The sequence below is a fragment of the Octodon degus genome, unplaced genomic scaffold (genome assembly GCF_000260255.1).
Source record: "Octodon degus isolate 3935 unplaced genomic scaffold, OctDeg1.0 scaffold00109, whole genome shotgun sequence".
NCBI classification, from domain to species: Eukaryota; Metazoa; Chordata; class Mammalia; order Rodentia; family Octodontidae; genus Octodon; species Octodon degus.
In genome coordinates this window covers 9694863-9703863 of record NW_004524685.1, presented here as the reverse complement: position 1 = coordinate 9703863, position 9001 = coordinate 9694863, and positions in this window count along the sequence as shown.

Below are 9001 nucleotides of genomic sequence, written 5' to 3'. Positions count from 1 at the left end.
TGCACTGAATCTGTGTAACACCTTAGGGAGTGTGGCCATTTGCATAGTGTTGGTTCTTCCTATCCATGTGCAAGGAATATCTTTCCCTTTTCTGAAGTCTTCACTGTTTTTCTTTCAGAGTACTATATTCTCACTGTATATGTGTTTTAGTTCCTCTATGAGATTGATTCCTAACTACTTCATTTTTTTGGATGTTATGATGAAAGGTGTGGTTTCCCTAATTTCTCTCTCAGTGTTTGGTCTTTATGTACAGAAATGCTATTTATTTTTTAGTGTTGACTGTCAGAGGAAAAGACCAACTAGAATTAGGGAAAGGGAAAAACAAAGAAAGAAGAAAGGGAAAAAAAAAAACCTAAGTATGTATACACAGGATGACTTTGATAATTGCGCTGCTGATTTCTGCTGGTCTATTAAGCAGTTAATGTTTAATTCTTTCTCCTTTTAATTATTTTATAAATTTTTGAACAACTTTGCCTTGTTATATCTAGTAATTTGAACAATGAATTTGCAGACAACAATATGCAGTACAACTGTTGCTGCATTCCTATTCTTTTGATTAGTGAAATTTTGTATCATTTTAAACATATTTTTACTATTTTTATTCTCTTTAAAAAATAAAAAAGCAAATAAAACCTATTTGATGTATTTTTTTTTTTACTTCTTCTGCCACAACTGATAGAAACACTATTTCATCTTATTAAGTTATTTTATGAGTTAATTCAGGCACAAGTTTAATAATTCAGTAAGAAAAATTAAACACCTATTTAATAGCAATGGACTCCGGTCTTCAGTGGCTCGGATGACAGTTATAGTTGGAGTATGACCATCAGTGACCACTGCGTTTGACTCTTCAGGATGCACAAGCTCCTGTCCCCATGCTATCCCAGGGTGAGCTGCAGGTGGACTGACTGTGTGTTGGATTTGTTGGGGATGCAGTCACTGCGGCACTGCACGCTCCTGCCACCGCATCCTGCTGTTCACTAATATATCATTAAACAGGGTCATGAAAAATATCACTCAAATTCCCAACATTGTTAGGGTTGGGCTTAGGGTGACTTGGGACGGCTGCAGGCAGGTAGTGGACTGAACATGCTTGCCTTGGGCCCTAGGATCTCACTTAAATCTAATCAGCTCAAATCTCCCTGCTCCAGTGCGTCTCTTTCCCCTTCATTTTTGTATGCAAGGCCCAGCATTCTGTCCCACTATTAAGTGTGTGAAGTGATTTGGACGCGGCTGCTCACTGAATAAAACAGGGTCTACTTTCCTGTCACTTTAAAGTAAAAATGGACCGCGGCCCTTCACGCCGCTGATAACTGCAAGTCCCGCGAGTCCTACATAAGTACAAGACATGTAGCTCCCGTCTTATACAGGCCTCAGGTTCTGTTCTTCATCTCCCTTCATCCTGAAGCTTCAGAAATCTGCAAAATGATTGGTAAGGAGACCAGCGCTGTGACTTAAATCAGCGCGGCCACTCTCGGTTTCTGTCTCTCAGGATACTCTCTGTCAAGGTGAAGCCTGGACATTTACGTGGAGCCAGATGCTGTAGGTGTTCTGGCAAGAAGCGGTTGCAAATTTCACTTACAATTCACTACTCCCTCTAGTGCTTTAATTAGTTACCGGCTTTGTTTAAAAGCCTGCATCTCTGTGGTGGGCACTTAATTCTTAAATAGGGTGAGATGTGGAGGCACATTTTGTGACTTCTGCTTTTCATCCTATTTCAGCAGATTCCCACAGCCTCAGATTGCAGCAATGTTCTGTAGGAGAAATTAGCCATGCATTCAAGGTACTTTCCTTTTCCCAACCTTGCTAGACTCTTAAAACCTCTAATTTTTCATTATTGTACCATCCGCCCCTCCATGGTCGCTTTTTCTGCCTGCCCCAATCCCCTCACATACATATACACTTGAAATGGGGCCACAACTTAAATCTTAGAAACAATCACAAATAAAAGAAAAAGTCAAAGCTAGTGAGTCTTGATATAATTTCTCCTTATTCAGGAATCTAAATAACCAATCCAGACATTTTAAATAATGAAAATGTATTGAGGGTGGGCCAAATAGCTCAGCAGATTAAAGTGAATGCAAGCAGGTACAGGGACCAGATGCTTGATCCCCGGGCCTGCCATACTGGCCTTGACCTCGGGGCTCTGAGATGGCAATTGAGACTGGGCATGGTGGCGAGTGCCTGTAATCCTAGCACTTGGAGGCTGAAACCCAGAGAATTACTATGAGTCCAATCTAGTAGTGAGAACCTGAACACCCTGTAGACCGTTCCCTAAAATAAAGAAAAAAAGAGCAAAAGAAAAATTTTGAGATCAGAGTCTTCCCCTCTGATTTCAAAGAAGCCAGGCTATGTGCCACTGTGACACATTGCAGGAAGCCACAATAGTGAAGCTGCTGTTATAATGGGACTCTGTGACCGCATTGTGGGAAATTGGAGAGGCTGGAAATCAGATCCATGGGGGTGGGGGGGTGGGGAGGGAGTCAAGCTGCAGGCAGGAGCACAGCCAGCCCACGTGAGAGGCCATGGGGGCCACAAGTGGCAAGTCCCTAGCCAGGGCCACCCATCCCTCTGAGACACCTACCTCCTCACCATCTGCCCCAGAAGCAGCTACAGGATTTAATGTTTACCCTGCTGGGTTTTGATCATGCTTTGATCTAATTTTATTCCTCCCTGTGGAATGGGAATGAGTTCCTCCTGACAGAGCATCATGGGCGTCAATACTTTGCTTTTGGATTCTGTAGTTATACAGCTAAAAATTCACCTTGAGTCTGAAAGACTTCCAGGTGGTATTTTCAATACTGAAGCTGTTGAGAATTAGGAAAGGGATAGGATTGCATTTTCAGCTGTACACAGGACAGTTGTACCACGTTAGGCATAATTGTAACCTTCTACTTCTTTGGGGATAAAGTGTGCCGTTCCTCAGAAAAAAGCATGAGTAAACAACAAATCAGGAAGAAGTATAAAGTTTAGTAATGGCCAGTAATGAAATTTACAACCTAAGCAATTATTGGTAAAACCAGAATTGCGACCTAATAACTGGCACTTAATCCAGGATTCTTTTCACCATTCCACCCAGTCTAGGCCTAAAACAACCTCATATTACCTAACATTCTAATTTCCCTAGCAAGGGTAACTTGCTAGGATGCTTATAAACTCTATCTTTAATTGATTTAGACATTTATTTGGACATTTTTTGCATGAAAAGAATAACTCATTTGTTAGCACTGATGAGTTTCATTCATGGTGGTCATTGACAATTTACAGAAAATTTGTAAGTAGGCTTTACTCAGATGATTTCACGAAGAAAATATTTGGAATTGCTTCAGGAACTGAAGCTATCTTCCCAGTGGCTAGGAAGGAAAAGTGTCATTCTTATGAAGTGAAGAAACAGTGGCTCCATTTTTAAATAAAATTCAGAATAAAAAGGCACTTTCCATAATGTCATAGTGGTCAGGAAATTAGTCACTGAGAGGTCACTGGGGAAGTGAATTCACCCACATATGATTCTCAAATAATTTTGATTTATGAAGCTCATCTTTTTATGAAGACACATGATGTTGTGGAGCTCACAGCAATAGAGTTAAGACACTTAAACTTTGTGTTTATTTTAAAGAATAATCAGCTGACCTTGGCACACTTGAACCACACGAAAATAACTTATGGGTACTGAAAAACCAATTAGAGAAATACAATAAAATAACATCCAAATTTTATATTTCTTTACACAGGCAATGTGAATTTCAAAAATACATTATAAACATTAAAAAAAACCCTTCAGTTATGAATACACAAGTGTTTCCAGTCTAAGATAGTGCCTAATTAAGGTACCAACTGGCACGGTTTTAAATATGTGGGTTCTTTCTTAAACTTTCCATGAAAAATTGAAGGACTTATTTAAGCCTTTTATTTAATGCTCTTGCTTTTTCATGCTCCAGAGAAACTTACAGTGCAATCAGGTCCCTTATTCAATTCCAGCTATTGTAGGGACTGTAGAAGCTCAATTAAAACATCAGCTTTCTATTAATCAGTTGTCTAGTAATTACCACACCTTGCCTATTGTGTCCTGCTCACTTCTCCAACTTTCTCTCAATGGATTCAAGCACTTAGAAGTGCCCCTTCTGATGGAAAGAGCCTCGATGCACTTCGCAGGAAGGAGCACGTTGAAGTGCTGCTGTTCTGAAAAGAAAGAGTAACACTTTGAAGTAATGACCTGGCTAATTAATGCTGAATTCCAGTAGAAATCCTATTCCTACTGAAGTACTTATGACATCCACATTAATACTAAATGAGCCCATCAGAATTAATGTCCTTACGATAAATACCAGAGGAGTTGAGAATGATTAGGCTATTATTGTAAAGTGTTACACAGAAAGACAAAAGACTGAGGATTAAAAGAAAATCATAGTGATTTGTTTCTAAGATTTGAGCTAGTGGAATCCATATTTATTAAATATAATAAAGACATGGGAATTCACAGAATATTTTATTCACAATTTAGCCCATTTATAAATGTGAAATAGAATCAGTCTGAATTTCATGAAAATGTTAACAACGCCCTACCTTTGATATCAACCTTAAGCCTTATGTCTCACACACACACATAAATAGGACACATGTGGCACATGTGGTACATGTGTGATCACATCTTATTAAACATCCACTTACATAAAACTTAAAGTACATAAGATATATAAGTGGAAACAAAAAAAAACTTGGTTAAAGCAATATTCCTGTATGTTCTTTTTAAGTTTGCAGTTTTAAAACAATGTTACAGTGGTCATTTTAATTTATTCTTTAAATGACACTCTAAAGAATAAAAGCATAAGAGGTCCACAGGATACTCTGGCTTAGTCATTCTCAGGCTTCTGTATGTTTCGAAGACTTTGAGGAGTGTCTGTGTTGGGAGATGAGGTGAGGAGAGAAATCGAAGAGGAAAGAGTCTCCACTACCCCCTTCACCCCCCGTAGAAATGGAGTAGTTCCATTGTTATGAATTTCTACATTCAGGGTTCTGTATAAGATTTTTAAGGGGAGGGCCAGGGAGATAGCTCAGGGGCTTGAGTGTAAGTTCTTCATTCTTACTCTTCTTTCTTTCTTTCTTTCTTTCTTTCTTTCTTTCTTTCTTTCTTTCTTTCTTCTTTCTTTCTTCTTTCTTTTTCTTTTTTTCTTTCTATATATTTGGTACAGGGTTCTCTATGCTGATCAGACTCGTAGTGATCCACCTGTTTTCAGCCTCCCCAGCTCTGGGATTACTGGGGTACAACACCATGCCTGGACTCAGTGGCCGGCTTAGTGTGCCCAGGGTGGGGTGAGTGCAGCATGGGCTGATGGCGATTGAACCCTAGTCCCTGTGCTTGCCTAAGCAGGCACTTGGCCCACTGAGCTATCGCGCCAGCCTTCCAAACAAAATTTTAAAGAAGTTTCAAAAGGATTTCTTTGATCAAAACTCCTCAAGGGGATTATTTTCACAATCTTTTGTAGACATAATGGTATACCACAGTCTTAGATTTGTACTCAGCAGAAGTTGGACCGCGATGTGCATGTATTTCTCAGTTACAATGGCTTCTTGTCTATTTTACATCAACACCCTAGCAAAACACCTTCTAAGCAGTAAATGTTTCAAAATACAGTTTGATAACCTTGCTTTATTGTTTCCAATACATAATTCCTTCCTGTATAAACAAGATGAATTCAAACATTTTACATTGATGTCTATCATCTTCTATCACAAGCCAAACTAGAAACCTGAAGTGGGTTAGGATTGTATTATACTAATTTATACTTTGTCTTTTGACCACATTTACCCCTTCATTTAAAATAACTTGCGCCTTAAATATCACACACAAATGCATGTGAAAGGCCAACGCAGGTGCCACTTCCTTGATACCAATGAATCTAAGTGGTAATACCCTTCTTTGGCCCTTTCTGCTACATAAGCTCTACATGTACGTCCACTCAGAGTGATCACATCAGTTGATGTCTGTGCTTCTGCAGAGTCGTATTCTGAAGCATTTGCTGAATTACATGCTTGTTCTCCATCCTGGGTGCCCAAGGCAGAGGTGGATCTCTTTGTGCTTTCGGGTTCTTCGGTCAAAGCCTTCTATCAATGACCTTTATCAGAGTCAACCAGGCCAGAACCTTAACAACGTACAGTTATAGACACCATTCTGTCCTGCACACCAAATGTTGGATCAGAAAAATAGTCTTTATATGATGGGGAAATTTTAAAGAAGTCAAACAGGTGATTTTCCTCCCACAAAAATTTAAGAATTAGTGTGTCTTGCCTGTAAGAGTACCAGGAATAGAACAAGCACTTAACTGGGGAAGAGTGTTGAATCAATTAGCAGAATCAACCTCTGCCATTGGCCCTGGATTATTCACTCTCAGTGTCAAATGCCCTTATATTTTTGTGAAACTAGATCTCATATGACTAGTTCTAGATAAAAAGACATGATTGCTTAATAACATATTCTGCTATAACTGCCAAATTGCCCGCTATCTTACAACAACTGCTTCATCAAATAGAGTTTATTAAGTTTTCAAAAATAGAGATTAATTTATAGCTTTGATTTTTCTAATTTTGTGATAGTTCAAGTTTGTTTCAAATCTAAGGCCATAATTTGATTTCTCATTCTCCCTAAAAATTATGGAAAATCCCTCACTTTAAAACAGCTCCAACATTAAACAAGCTCGTCTTTTTGACTAAAGATTCTCTGTAGTCTCCATTGAAACCTCACCAAACTTCATCAGCAGAATGTCTTTTCATTGATAAGTACAACTTCCCTTTAGAGTTCAGAGATGTAGCTATCACTCAGTTTCTTCCCTAAGTGAGGGTATTCTCCATAAAGCTTTTATTCTTTTTGTACTTATGAGCACACATTAATAATTAAGTCTATGCTAACATTTTATAAAATTTATTTATTTTTTTATTTTATTTTGGCTGAACCGGGGATTGAACTCAGACCCTAGAGCTTGCCAGGCAGGCACTTATTCTACTGTGCCATCTCCCCTTAAGCTAACATTTTAAGTTCGCTTTTCTTGCTCATTTCTTGACTAGGTCTTTAATTTTAGGTGGTTTAACTTTTTTTGAGTTTATACATTGTAGATTCTAGTACTCAGTCTGAGGAGTAGCTGGCAATTTTTCTCCCATTATGTTCCTTGTCTCTACCTACTAATATTTGTTTTGCTGCATAGAAGCTTTTTGTCTGATATAATCTCATATATTGATTCTTGCTGTTATTTCTGCATGAGGTACTGTTTAGAAAAACCTATGCTTCTGCCTTCAGGTGTTTCACCTAGTTTATCTTCAAATAGGTTTAATCTTTCTGTTTTAGTGTTTAGTGATTTCATCCTAATTTGATTTAAATTTAGTACATGGTGAGAGATAAGGGATCCAGTTTCAATCTTTTGCAAACAGATAACTGGTTTCCCCAGTGCTGCATGTTGAATATTCTCTCTTTCCTCCAAAATATGGCTTTGGCTCCTTTGTCAAAGTCCAACTAGCTGAATTTCTCTGGAAGTGTTTCTGCATCTTCTATTCTGTTTAATTGATCTATATATCCATTTTTATCCTAGTACTATGCCATTTCTATCAATATTGCTTTGTGGTGTAGCTGTAACTTTAGCATTGTGAGGCCTCCCCCTTTGCTCCTGTTTCCACAAACTGCTTTTACTACACAGGGTCTCATCTGGTTCATGATAATTTTAGGATTATATTCTCTTGTTCTATAAAACATACCATTAATATTTTCAGTGGGATTGCATTAAATCTGTATTAGAGTTTTGGAAGTATGATCATTTTGACAATATTAGTTCTGCCTATCCAGGAACAGAGAACATCTTTTCTTTTACTGACATTCTCTTCAATCTTGTTTTTCAGAGCACTGCAGTTTTCTTTGTAGAGCTCTTACACTTCCTTGGTTAGGTTAATTTTTAGGTATTTTTTGAAGCTACTGTGAATGGTATTATTTTCAATAATTTCCTCAGTGAGTTCATTATTGAACATTCATCATTATACAAATGATAGATATTTCACAGAGGAAGTAATACAAATAGTCAACAAATATGTGAGAAGAAAGGTTTAGCATCTATAGCCAATAGAGAAATGCAAATGAAAACTGTGCTAGGATTCCACCTTACTCTGGAAAGAATGGCAGTCATTCAGAGATCGAACAATACAAATGCTGGTTGGTTGTGTGAGAAATAATCCTCTTTCCTTGTTGGTGGGAATGCAGACTTGTGCAAACATCTCGGAAATTGGCATAGAGATTTCTCAGAGAGCTGAAATTAGAGAGACTGTATGAGTGTTCCCTCTTCCAGGCATCTTCCTCAAGGAGAGTAAGGCATAATGCTACAGTAATACATACGAGCCTCTAATACAGTGTATAACTGTAGTGGTACCGTTAGCAACAGCTGAATCCTGGAAGCAGCCTGAACAGCCCTCAGTCGACTACTGGATAAAGAAAATGTAGTATCTGCATATAATAGAACACTATTTGGCTTAAATATAGGACAGATTTGAGACATTTGCAGGGAAATGGATGCACGTTTCCCTTCTGTTCTGGAAGTTGACCAGATACATAAGCCTAAGCACCATGTGAGTGAGCAAAGCACAAGCAAAGAGATTACTAAAGCAGGGATAGAAGAGTACAAGGAGCTGGATCTCTTTCAATCAGGATGTCATCCAAAGCCACAAAGGCAAGGGGTGAAGAGGAAGCAAAGCGGAAATGAGTAGACTGAAGCTATGTCATACGCAGAGACCTAATAACCTCAATGAACACAAACTTTATATGACATAACATGAGCAGAGATTAATAAAGCCAACAACAATGAAAATTGGGATAGGAGAATTAGAAAGGGAGAGAGGGAGAAGGGAGAGAAAGAGGATGGGATTAGAAAGAAAGCTCTCAGGTATATACATACCAGCACCCCAGGCTGAGTGCAAACTGCTTATGCAGTGAAAAAGCTTTAGAAACTTAATATTTATCCATTTTTTAAAC